The 16,817-nt window shown below is 44.1% G+C and overlaps 1 protein-coding gene across 3 annotated transcripts in view; it reads left to right on the top strand.

The window, feature by feature from the left end:
* The window catches only part of LOC144692606 (proteolipid protein DM beta), a 294,676-nt gene that overhangs the window by 274,809 nt on the left and 3,050 nt on the right, over nucleotides 1–16,817 (top strand). The gene's annotated exons all lie outside the window — the stretch shown is intronic.

Below are 16,817 nucleotides of genomic sequence, written 5' to 3'. Positions count from 1 at the left end.
AAAAAGAACAGCCATGGACAGTAAATTAGTAGAGCTAGATGCATTTTGGCTAAGGACGGGGTTAAACCAGCCCAAGGAGTGGGAGTCTTGGAGAAGGCCATTGTTAGTTAAGAGGAGACTTACAGCATTAAGTGAGGAATCAGAAGAAGCACAAGTGACAACCATGGAAGACCTGGGCAGACTGCCTGGGCAGCAGCCCTGAGTTTAAGAGGCCATGAGAAGAGGGAGATCACCCACATGCCTGGGAGACAGGTAATCTGGTTCCCGTGGTCATGAGAAATTAGCAATAGGAGCTGCACCAATGGAACTCTGTTACCCGGCTGATTAAAGATCAGGAGTTAAGCTTTTGATCCTAGTGGATGTGGAGCATTAACTGTGAATATCTATTGTAAATAGTTCATTCCTCTAGGTTAAGTTTTCCCATTAATGTTTATGCAGATTTGATGTCAGTGGAATAAAAGATCCCTGTTTTATAACTTCCACACAGTCTGTGTGCTTGAATCTCACATTGCACTCCCTTATTATATCACTACTGACCATTTGCTTCCTGGATATTCCCAATATTTCTCTCATTATTATTCACATACAACTGCTCAACTTGGGAAGAGCCAGTGTATAACTGCACCCCCCAGTGGTAATGCTCATTAATGAAGCTGCAGCAGCGAAAACCTGATTTGACTTCACATCGGTACAAAAAGCATCAGTCTGTCGTGTGTGCGTGTATGTGTGTGTGTGTGTGTGTGCACCATGTGAGCAGAGTGGCCAACTGCCCGTATTTTAAGCGATTGCCCCTTATTTTGACTGTTTGTCCTGCATCCCTTAAAGGATGCCTTTAGTCTCTTATTTCTAGGAAGCCCTGTGATTGAGCCTGGGAGTCTCCTCTTTTTTTGCCCCTTTATGTTTTCTTTTGTGACCACTCTTGCTGTCAGCCACCAGTGGAAGTTATGGTCACAACACCACCACTGCTCTGCTCTGGTGGTCACCAGCACCACACCCTGCCCAGACCCCACAGCCAAAGTGTCCCTTACTTTATTTCATAAGAGTTGGTCACCCTGTGAGCAAGAGAGACAGAGAGAGAGGTTCTGTGCACAATCTCATGCCTTATCAATCAGCTATATTGACTCCAAGTGATTTGTCCAATCGCAATACGCCACCTCACGGCTCCTTTGTCATGTGGAAGGCTGCTGACAAGCACTGACCAATCAGCAGCTGTTTACCTCATCACCTGACTTTTTCAGTGACTTCAGAATATTCCAAAATGAGGGAGAGCAAGTTGCCTCTAACAACTTTCAGTTTTGGCACCATCATAGTTTTCCTGCTCAGTGTTGGATGTAAGAGCATGGGAGTTCTTCCCTGTGTCCTGGTCAATATTTATCTCTCAACCAACATCATTAAAGACAGATTATCTGGTCATTATCACATTGCTGGTTGTGGGAGTTTGCAGTACGCCAACTGGCCGCCACCTAAAAAGCACATCATTGGCTGCAAAGCCCTTTGGAACATTCTGAGGGTTGTGACAGATGCTATATAAATGTAAGTTCTTTCTCTGCTGTCCATGACTTGAATGATAGGATACATATAAAATAACAACTTGGATTCAACATGCAAATTTCAGACCTTTAAGCGGCAAATTGTTTTAATTGTTGGTAAAATGTTCTGAGCTGTCATGGTTTTGTCGGAATATTGAAAGCTGCATTGATAAGTCACTAACCAAAGAGATGAAGAGTGAGCCGGCTGCAGGGAAGTTGCTGAGCCATTGTGTCTGAAATACAGAGGGTAAAACAGTTGTTGTTGGGATTATGCACCGTTCTGGTGTTGCGGTCTGGACAACGTTTCTGCTGTTGATCTTCCCTCCCTTACAGTTTTGGTTCCCTTAATTTTTATCAGCGCACCTAATACGGCGTAAGTTCCACACTTCTGTTCACGGTGAAACAATGTCCCATGGTTGGCAATCTTAGAATCCTAAACGTGTCACCCTTCAACCTTCTCTTCCAGTGAGAATATCCCGAATTTGCAGAATTGCTCCTCACAATCCAATCCCTCCATCGCCTCGATCATGCTGGTTACTCACCTCTCTGCCCTTTCAGTAGCTGCAATACACTGTAACCTCTCCAATCCGGAAATCTGGGGACCAAAGCATTTCTGCATTTCGGCAGTTTCTGGATGTTAGAATAACATTAGAATGCCTATCTACAAGTGTGTGAAGCAGATATGACTCCTAGACGTCCACAGTACAGAAGGAGGCCATTCAGCCCATTGTGTCTGTGCCAGTCAACAACGACCTGACTACACTAATCCCATTTTTGGCCCATAGCCTTGGAGGCTATGGCAATGAATATGTACGTGAGACATAAAACAGTAAAAAAAGTGTTTTATTTATCCAAATTCTGTATCTTCCACGCTTCTGAAGTACAGTACTTTACTAAAATGATGCCAAGGGCATTGAGGAAACAGGTGATTCCAGGTGACCGAGGATTAGCACTACAGACAGGCACAGCCTGGGGAATTATTTACTAAATTGTTTACTAAACATTCAATCTAAAAAAAAACTGAGAATGATTTCCTTTCCCGGAAAGATTGGTGATATACTACCAGCGGCGAAAGGCTTTGATTTTTTTTATTTCAATTCCTATCTCATTAGCCAACTTTTCTTCCTCTGCCATTCATCTTGCCTGCGGTCTTCCCACTGAAACAGCCAAAGGCTGTTACTCTTCAGCAGAAGCGGGACCACTCGAATAACTATAAAGGCCATCATATTCCCTATTCCGCAATTTGTTGCAACGCCGCGAATGGCGAGTCTCTGATTTGCCGGAAAAAAATCCGGACAACTGGTGTTTCTGGATTTCTGACTGGAGGGGTTAATGTGTACCCTTTTTGTACTGTGGAGATCAGAACTGTACACAGAGTTCCAAGCGCTGTCGCATCAATGATTTATAAAGTGCAGGATTATCCCAATATTTTGGCAGATATTAATCTTTTAATACACACGCTTTACTTGCTGCCACTGAGCATTGTTACCATTGCCTCAATTTATTGTTAATCTGGAGTGCCCCCCCACCCCAAGTTCACATCAATATTTTTATATGTGATCCACATCAATGATGAAAGCCTGGATGGCCTTGTAAGAGGATTTAGCCATTTATTCACATCACTACAGCATATCTAAGATAGCCACTGTCCAGGGGGGTTCTGAAGAACCTGGCTTCAAAGTCTGAGTCGATTATCAGGATTTGACAAACTGAAATATGTGAATGACATCTGTGCTGTTTAATGGTTACAATCATCTATCTCCCACTTCGCTTACACAGTCAAGCCAATTCTCAGAGAAAAAAAATTTGCCTTAAATTATTCTTTTTTCATTTATTGCAATAGAGGTGATTACAGCATGTTAGTTGCTATGGTGACAGGTGCAGACACAGGCTGCTAAGTAATGAACCTGCATTCACCCTCTTCCCAAAAGAAAGAAAATGCTTATTGAATGCAACAAATGAAAAAAAAAAATACCTTATATGTGTACAAGAAAGAGTTAATGAAGATCTAAAGCCAAATACCAGGACTGAATTTTACAAGGGAGGCAAGTCGACCGACTTAAAAAAAGGCTGCATCGCAGTGATGGTATACTAGGGCAGCCTTAAAAAAATTCCTTTCCCTCAGGGAAAGGAAGTCCTGCCCTCGAGAGGCACCTGCCAATCTGAATAGGTTCTGGAGGTCAGGTAGGCACAAAGGTTGAGTACCTTCTTGGGGGGGGGTGGGTGAAGATGCCCCGATGGACACAGAGCATCCACCAAAGGAGGTACATCGCCTTCCTTCCTGCCTTTTCACCTGAGATGGTGAAGCAGCAGGTTGGGCACTTTCCTTCCACCTTCCCCCACCGTCTTATGGCAGCAGAGGCAGAAAGGGGCCATTAATTGGCCAGTAAAAGGTCGCAATGCACCTAAGCGCATGTGGGCTGACGGATGCCTTCTCTGTCCACCCTAATATCATTAGGGATGGGCAATAAACGGCCCTAGCCAGTGACACCCGTTCCCCGTGAAAACACTTGTAAAGAATTATGGGGGCAGCTCAGTGGTACCAACAACGAGGGCAGGACAAGGAAAGAAGTTCGGCATAGGCAGTATGAGGAGCTTGGCACCAAATTAAGAAGCAGAGCCTCATAGGTCAGAATCTCTGAATTGTTACGTGAGCCACGTGCAAATTAGCATAGGACAACTCAGGTTAGCGAGATGAATGTGCGGCTCAAAGCCTGGTGTGGGAGAAGTGGGTTCTGGTTCATGGGGCACTGGCACTGATACTGGGGAAAGTGGGATCTGTACCATTGGGCCGTGCTGGGACTGGTGTTCTTGTGAGCTGCATAACTAGGGAAGCAGAGAGGGTTTTAAACTAAGTATTGAGGGCAAGAGTACAAATTTGGGCAGAAGTGGTAAATCAAAGAGTAGAGACAAGGCAAAAGAGAAAGATACTATTACAGGAAATGAAAAGCAGGCCGTGACAGGAAGGGATAGAGAGTGCAAACCTAACAGTAACTCAACAGATGAGGCTAGACGTTATAAAAAGAATAAAAGGATAAAGCCACAGGCTCTGTACCTGAATGCACAAAGCATTCGAAACAAAACAGATGAACTGAGCGAGCACATGGAAATAAATAATATGATTTGATAGCTATTACAAAGACATGGCTGCAGGATAACATGGATCGGGACGTGAATATTGCAGAGTAGAGGACGTTTAGGAAGGACCGGAAGCGAGGAAAAGGTGGAGGGGTCGTTCTGTTAGTTAATGATGGTATTTGCACAATAAAGAGGGGTGACCTAAGTTCAGGAAACCAGGATGTGGAAACAGTTTGTGTAGAGATGAGAAATGGTAAAGACAATAGGTCACTTGTGGGAGTTATGTACAGGCCCCCTAACAGTAATCAGTAAGGTTGAGCATAAAGGAGGAAATAATGGGAGCTTGTCAGAAAAGCATGGCAATAATCATGGGAGATTTTAATTTACATATAGACTGGAAAAGTCAAATGGGCAAAGATAGCCTTGATGAGGAGATCATAGAATGTTTCTGGGAGAGTTTCTTAGAAGAACATGTTCTGGAGTCAACCAGAGAGCAGGCTATACTTAAACTTGGTATTGTGCAATGAGATGGGATTAATTAATGATCTCATAATGAAACTCTTTTGAGTTATCAACAGTCACAGATTGCAACTCTTTTGAGTACAATCACAGTTCTTGTCTTTCCGGGAGTGGGCATGAACCCACAACCCTCTGATTCAAAGGCGAGGGTGCTATGAACTGAGCCGCAGCAGCAATGACCATAATATGATTGAATTTTACTTTCAGTTTGAGGGATAGAGGAATGGGTGTGAGACTATGGTCGGGATTTTCCGTGCCCACTGGCGTCGGCTGTGTTTGGTGGCATGAGCAGACAATATGGCGAGAAGGCCAAAAATCGGCTTCACAATGTCATGAAGATAGTTTGCTATTGTCCACTCAGCCTATCGGTGGCAGGCCGTGTTTCCCGCCATCAGATTTTTTTTAAAATCATTCACGGGATGTGGGCTTCGCTGGCCATCCCTTGAGAAGGTGGTGGATGTCAGGGACCTCATTGTAATACACCTGCATTGTAAGGCCAGCCTGCTGGACTCATCCCCCTCCGCTGGATTGTCTGTCCATGTCGGCAAGAAAATACGCTGACATGTTTCACAACAGCATATATAAGGCGTGCAGTTGATGGACTGCACTTTGCTCGGGACTTCAAGATTTGTTTGCCTATCTTGCTTCGGTCAGCACTCGCAGTCACCAGCGCCAGGCTTCACAGACAGCACCACATCACTTTTAGGGAGCCTCATGTCAGGTCTCTACCTACCAAATCAGCCATATGTGGGCAACTTTTCAATGACTGCAGGTCAAGGTCTCGCTTGGGGAAGGGGGAGAAGTGGCCTCAGGCAAGGGGAGAGGCCGCAGGGCAAGAGCTGTACTGGGAAAGGTGGGGGTATCCCAGGGCGTTGTGCTTGCACAAGTTGACCTGTGCAAATGGCCTCAGGTGGTGATGCCTGAGGAGGCAGTCTCCAGAGGAGATGAGGCCAGATGGACATGTGAGGGTATGTTTGTGAGAATGGGTGGTGATGTCCCTTGAGCTGGCAGTGAGAGAGATGCCAGTGAATGTGCGATGGGCTTGAGTGTGTGAGTTTAGAGTGATGAGATGGTTGCCATACCCTGGCTGCATGGATGAAATCATCCATCCTCTATCTGTATTAGATGGCTAACCTCTTCTGTGCAGCTTTGACACTGATCACCACTGCCATCATGAACCAAGCTGGAGTGGTAATGTTGCTGCCCTTCCTGCGGCTGCAGTCTTCTTGCCTTTTGGGGCCATGTCTTCTTTGCTGCAGTCCTGGGCTGGAAGCAGTGAGCGTGGTTATACTTTAAACGTGGCGCCCGGCATGATGGAGCGGTGAGGCGATGGCATGGCAGGTGAATTGGAGCCCGTCTGCCATCAGAACGATGTTAACCCCTGGGATTCATAATGAATGCAGCAGGTTTGGGATGATCTGGTGTTTAACCATGCTTAGTGCAAACCTGGGATGATTCCGCCTTATGCTTTTAAACTTAAATAAGGGCAATTATGAGGGCATGAAAACAGAGCTGGCTAAAGTGAATTGGCAAATTAGGTTAAGGATAGGTCAATAGGGGTGCAGTAGCAAACACTTAAGGGGATATTTCAGAATACACAGAATGGGTACATTCCAACGAGTGAGAAAAAGTCCAAGGGACGGGAACACCATCTAAATAGAAAGGTTAAAGATAGTATCAAAGTTAAAGAAAAAGTATAAATTGTGCAAAGATAAGTGGAAGGCCAGAAGATTGGACAGAATAGAAGGAAAAGAAAGGATGTCCAAAAGATTAAGGAGAGTAAAATTAGAGTACAAGAGAAAGCTAGCCAGAAATATAAAAACAGACAATAAGAGTTTTTATAAATGCTTAAAAAAGAAATGAGTTAACAAAGTGAGCATTGGTCCTAAAGAAAATGAGTCTGGAGAATTGATAATGGAAGATGAATTGAAAAGGTTTTTTGCATCAGACTTCACTTCAGGGGATACAAGTAACACCCCAGAAGCAGCTATAAATCAGGAAATGGAAGGGAGGGAAGAACTCAGGAAAATTACAATCACCAGAGAAGTGGTCCTGAGTAAATTGCTGGAGCTGTGGGCTGACAAGTGCCTGGGTCCTAATGGACTTCATCCTAGGGTCTTAAAAGAAGCGGCTAGTGAGATAGTTGATGCATTGGTTTTAATTTTCCAAAACTCCCTATATTCGGTGAAGGTCCCATTAGTTTGGAATATAGCAAATGTAACTCCATTATTTAAAACGGAAGGGAGACAAAAAGCGGGAAACTACAGGTCAGTTAGCTTAACATCTGTCATAGGGAAAATGTTAGAACCAATTATTAAAGAAGCTATTGCAGAGCACTTGGATAAGTTCAAGGTATTCAGACAGAGTCAACATCATTTTGTGAAAGGGAAATCATTGGAGTTCTTTGAGGAAGCAACATGTGCTGTGGATAAAGGACCGGTGGATGTCCTGCACTTAGATTTCCAGAAGGAATTTGATAAAGTGCCACATCAAAGGTTATTACGGAAAATAAAAGCTCATGGTAGTGGGGGTAACATATTGGCATGGATAGAAGATTGGCTAGCTAACAAGAAACAGAAGTTAGGCATAAGTGAGCCTTTTTCAAGTTGGCAAGATGTAATGAGTGGTGCGCCACAGGGATCAGTGCTGTTTACAATTTATACAAATGATTTTGATGAAGGGATGGATGGGGTGGTTGCAAAATTTGCTGATGACACAAAGGTAGGTAGGAAAGTAAATTGTAAAGAGGACATGAGGAGGCTATAAAAATATATAGATAGGTTAAGTAAGTGGGCAAAGACCTGGCAAATAGAGAATGACGTGGGAAAATGTTAATTTGCCCATTTTGGCAGGCAGAATAAAAGATAAGCATATTATCTAAATGGTGAGAGATTACAGAGCTCTGAGCTGCAGAGGATTATGGATATCTTAGTGCATGAATCACAAAAGGCTAGGATGCAGGTACAGCAAGTAATTAGGAAAGCTAATAGAATGCTATCATTTATTGCGAGGCAAATTGAATACATAAGTAGGGAGGTTATGCTTTAGTTATACAGAGCACTAGTGAGACCACATATGGAGTACTGTGTACAGTATTAGTCACTTACTTAAGGAAGGATGTAAATGCATTAGAAGCAGTTCAGAGAAGGTTTACCTGGAATGGACGGGTTGTCATATGAGGAAAAGTTGGCCCGGGATACGTTTGTATCCGCTGAAGTTTAGAAGAGTAAGAGGTGATTTGATTGAAACATACAAGAACCTGGGGGTTCTTGAAAGGGTGGATGTGGAGAGGATGTTTCCTCTTGTGGGAGAATCTAGAGCTAGGGCCAGGATTTTGCGGCACCGTGCAGCATGTCTCCCCTTGGCGGATACGGCAAGCCATTTAAATCTCCAATCAGCGCGGTGGGACCATAATATCCTGCCCGGGCGGGAGGGGCCTTAAAATCCTGGGCCAGGGGTCACTGTTTAAGAATAAGAGGCTGCCCACTTAAAACAGAGATGAGATGAATTTTTTTTCTCTCTGAGGGTTGTGCGTCTTTGGAACTCTCTTCCTGGAAAGGCGGTGGAAGCAGAGTCTTTGAATATTTTTAAGGCAGAGGGGGATAGATTATTGGTAATCAAGAGGGTGACAGTTATCAGGGGTAGGTGGGATGCAGGTTTGAGGTTACCATCAGATCAGCCATGATCTTATGAAATGGAGGAGCAGCCTCGAGGGGCCGAATGGCCTACTCCTCCTGTTTCGCATGTTTGTATGGTGGGTGGGAAGGTGGTGGGCCAGCAACCGATCCTATTTATTTTATGTGCCCCCAAAATGCCTGCAAATACACTGGCTGGGGTGCTGTAAAACTTGCCCCCCTCCCGCCCAGGTTTTCTGTGGCTATTCTTGCGGTCGTCCACTGTGGTGGGGAAAATTGGTGGAAACTTCAGAGAAACTGCACCGACGATCATTTACGCAGCTCTCTGAGATTTTTCTCGAGTTGTCACCGAGGTTATGACAGGTGAACGTGGAGTAGTTTGGAATGCTGCATGTACAGGAGCATCGAGCTCATAGGCGGAGCACCCAAGGCATAGCAAGAAGCATTTTATTATTTTTTTTGTTTTGCCACTTAGGAAATGACATTATTCCTCGCCTCCAGAACTTCTTAAGTAAAATTGCAACAAATTCCACTGCACATGTCAGTGGTGGGAACTTGCAGGACTTCTCTGGAGGAACAAATCCCCCTCTTTTGTCAACACTTGAAATCTTCATGACTCATCTTTAGATTATTTCTATTTTTAAGTTTTCATTATCAGGACCACCATTTCAGCAAGTCATACATCGTTTAACGAATACGACCCATATAGATATTGGGGGAATATCGATATTAGTGTGTGATGCCGACACAACTAAAGCAGAATCAGAAGCAGAAGAACCAGAAAGTGTGTGATAAAGATAGACGTTTGCGTGGGAAGATCATTGGATCATTGCCTCCAACTTCTCCTTCAAGCCCCAAACCATCTTGGAAATATATCACTGTTCCTTCATCGCTGCTGGCTCAACATCAACTCCAGGCAAGAAGTAGGTTGGTTCCTTGACACAGATGGGATGTACTTGGTAAAACAGAGTGCCCAGGCTGCCATTGTAAAGCCAGAGGGGATCATTCTTGCCCTTCCCAACCTCACAAAAATGGAAGATCAAATCACATTTGAGATCCTCCTTCAGCTGCACCACCATGTGTCAGTGCTTGGTGTGTGCGTGATGGGGGGTATGGGGTGGGGAGGGCTAGCAGGGGCGCTGCGCAGTGTTGCCACAGCTCAGTTCAAAAAATGAGTCAGGGTCCTACATGCGGCACTGTATCTTGATTAGCATTGTAAATGGGCCTACCAGTTGACTCAGTGGGCCATATCATTGTCATCCACAGCCATGATGATGATTGTAAGTCATTGCCCAACACGTACAGAATGCTACAACCTCATTTCTACCAGGAATGACTCCCTCATTGTCCTTGTACCTAATTCATATATATGGCAGTTTGATTACAAACTGATGCTTGTTATCGGGACTATTATTATCGAGTAGGCCTCAACAAGTCCCATCAACTGCTGCGCTTTGGTGTTCAAGCTGAAGGTAACTTGCAAGGTTTGACACACAACTGAGAACAAGCCTGCTTTTCGGAAGCAGATGGTTGCAATAGTTGATCTCTTTCACTTAGTCCTGCGCTGAAATCATCCACAACCTGCCTGGCTGCTGCTTAATCTCCGGCATCATTACTGGCAATCCAAAGTTAAAGTGTCGTAACCATTTTAAGTAAATAGTCACGTGCAGAATTTGAGTTATGATCAGGGATTAGAAAATTTAGTAATGGATACATGTCGGTTGGAATACATCCCTGTTGTTCATGAAGAGCACTCAGAATGAAGAGATTGGAGAGAATAATTGGTATTTTAAATTTAAATCGCAAAGCTTGGTACGATTTGGTACAATTACCCTTTATACAAAATGGAGGGCGAACATTATCAGACATCCTTGTTTCTATTCATTTAACCCACTCGTATGTCTGAGTGGTTTTTGATCTTTCGCCTGCTGATGCTCCGTGAACCTTTTTTTTCCTTAAATATTTGTTTAAAGTCTTTTATTATTCCCTCTTTTATTTCCTGTTTCCGCTGTACCATTGTCTAGGTAAGCATCTGTCTCCAACACCATAATGGGGAGTGGAGGAGGGGGGAAGGTGTTTTTTTAATTTCTTTCACGGGCCTTCTCAAGGGCAATTAGGGATGGGCAATAAATGCTGGCCTAGCCAGTGCTGCCTATGAATGAAGTAAAAAAATCTCCCCCCCTACCCCCCCACTTCCTCCATTCCCTTCCATACCCACTGCCTGCCCCACCTCACTTATCTCAGCTGATTCAGTCCTCGAGTGAGCTGGCTGTTTGAGGGCAGCTCATTGTCTCCATTTCATGCCTCTGACATCGGGAGATTACTGGTGAAGGGGACCACTGGCTTGAACCAGATGTCCAATCACACTGTGGCCCAGCATGTTGGAGTGCTGTTGGCACATGCCAAGATTAGACGCTTTTATTTCAAGCGGTCAGGGCTATATAGAATTACATAGGATGCATGGCATAGAAACAGGCCATTCAGCCCATCCAGTCCATGTCAATGTTTATTTTCCATTCAAACCTCCTCCCATCTTTTCTCATCGAAATCTACCATTCTAACCCTCCATTCCCTTCACCCTCATCTGTTTAATTATAAGCAAAATACTGCAAACGCTGGAAACCTAAAATTAAAGAAAAACTGAAAGTGCTGGAAAGACTCAGCAAGTCTGGCAGCATCTGTGGAGACAGAAACAGTTAACGTTTTCAGAACCGAAAAGAAATGGAAATGACCAAATTTCTATCACTTTTCTATCGCCCTCCGGTTCTGAAGAAGAGTTATATTTAACGAAAAACATTAGCTCTGTTTCTCTCCCCACAGATGTTGCTGAGTCTTTCCAGCACGTTCTGTTTTTATTCCCTCATATGCTTGTGTAGATTCCCCTTCAATGCATCTATACTGTTTGCTTCAACCAGTCTCCGTGGTAACGAGTGCCACGCTCTCAACATTCTTTGAGTAAAGAAGTATATTTTGAATTCCATGTTAGATTTCTTGGTGACTAGCTTATACTGATGGCCTCCAGCTATGCCCTTCTCCATAAGAAGAAACGTTGCCCTGAGCTTTTTCTCCCTGTTCGGGAGCGTAGAGTCGGTACGTTTCCCGACTCCGCAAACCCGGCCCGGGAAAAGCCGTGGCAGAGCTTCGGGAATCCCAACAGGTGACTCCAGAAAGAGTTCGGAGGCTGTCGGGTGTGGAGGAAGGCTGGGCACAAAGTCTGCCCCCATTCTCCGGCACATTGTCGAAGAGATGAAAAGACGAATAAAATAAAAGAGGCCTCCAGCCCTCATCCCTCACACCCCTTCACCTTCCATACTACACCAGGCCCCATTCACTCCAACCCATGCTGCCTTATGCCCCCACTCATCCCCCTTGGACCCTCATACTCTTCATGCCAAACCATGTAGCCCACCCACCACCCTTTTCCTTTATACCTACCATGTCAACACACGCAGTATCCACCATGGGTAGACTTCAGGATCCATGCTGAGATGAGAAAAATGTTGTGTTTATTGATTAATTAACTAATTTAAGATAAAAACTAATCACTACATTTAACTTCATTTAATCCCTTGTTAAAACAAGCATTTGTATTGGGAGTCCCACTTCAAAGAGTTTATAACCACTTGGGAAGGATGTCAATCAAACTAAACTGACAGGCACCCCACTGTGATATTGATAGGTTGTGGAATCATTCATGCAGCACTAATCCTATAATGAAGACAGCCTTGTGTCAACTGACTGAGTGAAATGGCAAGCATTTTTTTTCATTACCACAGACAGTTTAAAAAAAATAATATTTAAAGGGCAGGTTGTTTAAATGCCTCGTCAACTTTCTAGTTCTCTTTACAGTTATTTTGCCAATTTGCTTGACAATTCTTTTACCAGTTATCTTGACAGTTGTCCTGACAGTTCTCTTGACAGTCCCAATTAGTTTATGCAATTTTTACAAACTTCATGCTGATTTTTAACAACCCAAAGGGCACCTTGCCCCAGGACCTTATCCAAAAGGGTAGCTCACCTCTCCAAAAGGGCACTCTGCCCCTCCAAATAACCCTATCAGCTTTAGACCTTCTCTTACCAGATCTAAAGTGTACAAGTCATGTTTTGGACACCCCACAGGCCAAAATCAGATATGACTGAAGCAGCTGCACTTTCATGGAGGCAGCTACACATATTAACCATGGATATGCACATCTGACCCTGCCCGCATTCCCCCCCCCCTGCAAAAATGTCAGAGGCCAGGTTTGGGGGCGGGACTTCCAGATCCAGGCGTCTGCCACCATTTTCACTACATCAGAGAGCTTCTCCATCTGCATGAAAATTCTGGCCACTCTCCTTGTATTCACTCTATCAAAAGCTTTCATAATTTACAACGCCTCTATTAGGTTACCCAAGCCTTCTAAGAGAGAAGACACCCAGCCTGTCAATCCCTTCCTCAAACCCCTACAATTCCCTGAACCAGTTTTACTGTACAGGTTCCTGTATGCATATGTGTATGTATATACATGTGTGCATGCATGCATATACATGTGTGTCTACATGTGGGAACAAGGTTCAAGTCAGGAGTGTGATGGAATGCTCTTCACTTGGCTGGATGAGTGCAGCTCCAGCAGCACTCAAGAAGCTTGACACCATCCAGGAAAAAGAAGCCTGCTTGATTGGCACCCCATCCACCATCTTAAGCATTCACTCCCTCCACCATGGATGCACAGTGGCAGCATTGTGTACCATCTACAAGATGCACTACAGGAACTCACCAAGGCTCCTTTTTCAGCACCTTCCAAACCCACGACTGCTACCAGGTAGAAGGACAAGGGCAGCAGATGCATTGGAACACCACCACAACCTGTAAGTTCCCCTCCAAGCCACACACCATACTGACTTGGAAATATCACAGAGTCACAGAATTGTTATGGCGCAGAAGGAGGCCATTCAGCCCAACGTGTCTGCGCTAGCTCTCCAAATGAGCATCATGACTTAGAGCCACTCTCCAACTTTTTACTCATACTCTTGCACATTGTTTCTATTCAAATGATCACCTAATGCCCTCTTGAATACCTCGATTGAAGCTGCCTCCACCACATTTCCAGGCAGTGCATTTCAGACTCGAACCACTTGCAGTGTGAAAAAGCTTTTTCTCGCACCACACTTGCTTCTTTTGCAAATCACTTTAAACTTGTGCCCTCTCATTCTCGATCCCTTAAGAGTGGGAACAGTTTCTGCATATTGACTCTATGCAGCCCCCTCATGATTTTGAACACCTCTATCAAATCTCCCCTTAACCTTAGCCTGGGGCCACAATTATTTACAATATATATTAATGATTTGGATGAGGGAAATTAAAGTACTATTGTCAAGTTTGCGGGTGACACAAAAATAAATGGGAAGGCAAGTGGTGAGGATGAGGATGACACAAAGTGTCTACAGAGAGATAGAGACAGGTTAAGTGAGTGTGCCAAAATGTGGCAGATGGAACATAATGTGGGAAAGAGTGAGGTTATGCACTTTGGCAGGAAGAATAGAGGAGATGAATATTATTTAAATGGAGAAAGACTGAAGAAAGCTGCAACACAGAGGGATTTTGGGGGTCTTATGCATGAATCCCAAAAAGTTAGCATACAAGTTCAGCAGATAATAGTTATGGCAAATGGAATGTTGGCCTTTATTTCAAAGGGAGTAGAGTATAAAAATAGGAAAGTCTTGCTAAAGCTATACAAGGCACTAGTTAGACCACACCTAGAGTACTGTGAACAGTTTTGATCCCCTTATCTAAGGAAAGATATACTGGCATTGGAGGCAGTCCAGAGAAGGTTCACTAGGTTGACCCTGGATATGGAGGGATTTTCTTATGGGGAGAGGTTGAGTAGGTTGGGCCTGTACTCATTGGAGTTTAGAAGAATGAGAATTGAAACATATAAGATTCTTAGGGCGCTTGACAGGGTGGATGCTGAGAGGTTGTTTCCCCTTTTTGGGAGAGTCTAGGACCAGAGGGCTTAATCTCAGAGTAAGGGGATGTCCATTTAAGACAAAGGTGAGAAGCAATTTCTTCTCTCGGGGTGGATGGGGTGGGGGGGTGGCGGTGGGGGGTCGGGGAGGGGGTAGTCAATCTGTGGAATTCTTTACTGCAGAGGGCTGGAGAAGCTGGTTCATTAAGTATATTCAAGGCTAAGATAGACAGATTTTTAACCAGTCAAGGATTCAAAGGTTATGGGGAAAAGGCAGGAAAGCGGAGTTGAGGATGATCAGATCAGCCATGATCTCATTGAATGGTGGAGCACACTCGATGGGCTGAATGGTCTACTTCTGCTCCTACGTCTTATGGCTTATGGTCTTCTTCTCTTCAAGGAGAATAGTCCCAACCTCTCCAATCTATTTTCATAACTCAAGTTTCTCATCCCTGGCATCATTCTTGTAAACCTCTTCTCCATTCTCTCCAATGCGATCACATCCTTCATATAGCGTGGCGCCCAGAACTGTACCCAATATTCTAGCTGAGGTCTAACTGGTGTCTTATATAAGCTCAGCATAACGTCCCTGCTCTTGTAGTCTATGCCCCCATTAATAAAACCCAGGATACTGCGTGCTTTATTAACTGATCTCTCCACCTGTCCTGCCACTTTCAATGACCAATGCACATATATACCCAGGTCACTCTGCTCCTGCACACACTTAAGAATTGTACCCCTTATTTTATATTGTCTCCATGCTCTTCCTACCAAAATGAATCACCTCACACTTCTCCACATTGACCTCCATCTGCTATTTATCTGCCCAACCCACCAACTTGTCTGTATACTTTTGATGTTCTGTGCTGCCCTCCTCACAGTTTACAATGCTTCCAAGTTTTATACCATCCACAAACTTAGAAGTTATCCCCTGCACACATAGATCTAGATCATTAATATATATCAGGAAAAGCAAGGGTCCCAATACCAAACCCCTGGGGAACTCCACTACAAACCTTTCTCCAGCCTGAAAAATATCCATTGACCATTACCCTCTGTTTCCTATTCCTCACCCAATTTTGTATCCACGTTCCTACTGTCCCTTTTATTCCATGGTATATGAAGTATATCACTGTTCCTTCAGTGTCGCTGGGTCTTAATTTTGGAACTAATTATGGGTCTTATTACACCATATAGACTGCAGTGGTTCAAGAAGTATGATTTGGAATGGGGTATAATGTGGGAAAATGAGAATTTGTCCATTTTGGCAGGAAGAATAAAGGAGAAGCATATTATCTAAATAGTGAGAGATTACAGAGCTCTGAGGTGCAGAGGGGTCTGGGTGTCCTAGTGCATGAATCACAAAAGGCTAGCGTGCAAGTACAGCAAGTAATTAGGAAATTTAATAGAACGTTATAATTTATTGCAAAGGGAATTGATCACAAAAGTGGGGAGGTTATGTTTCAGTTGTCCAGGACAGTAGTGAGACCACACCTGGAGTACTTTATACAGTATTGGTCCCCTTATTTAACGAAGGATGTAAATGGAAGGAAGCAGTTCAGAGAAGATATACCAGACTAATACCTGGAATGGGTGGGTTGTCTTATGAGGAAAGGTTGGACAGACTAGACTTGTATCCATTGGAGTTTATAAGAGTAAGAGGCAACGTGATTGAAACATATAAGATCCTGAGGGGTCTTGACAGGGTGGATGTGGAGAGGATGTTTCCTCTTGTGGAAGAACCAAGAACTAGGGGTCACCGTTTAAAAATAAGGGGTCGTCTATTTAAACCAGAGATGAGGCAAATTTTTTTTCACTCAGAGGGTTGTGAGTCCATGAGTCTTTGGAACTTTCTTCCTGAAAAGGTGGTGGAAGCAGAGCTTTGAATATTTCTAAGACAGAGGTGGATGGATTCTTGGTGAGCAAGGGGGTGACAGGTTATCAGTGGTAGGTGGGATGCAGATTTCCGGTTGCTATCAGATCAGCCACGATCTTATTAAGTGGCAGAACAGGCTTGAGGGGCTGAATGGCCTTTTCCTGCTCCTTGTTTTTCCATGTTCGCATGTACATAAGGCAGCTCACCGCCACCTTCTCAAGGACAATTCGGGATG

The sequence above is a fragment of the Cetorhinus maximus genome, chromosome 2 (genome assembly GCF_964194155.1).
Source record: "Cetorhinus maximus chromosome 2, sCetMax3.hap1.1, whole genome shotgun sequence".
Lineage (NCBI taxonomy): Eukaryota > Metazoa > Chordata > Chondrichthyes > Lamniformes > Cetorhinidae > Cetorhinus > Cetorhinus maximus.
The sequence above is the reverse complement of the archived record's forward strand: the minus strand, read 5'-3'. Positions and strand labels throughout refer to the sequence as shown.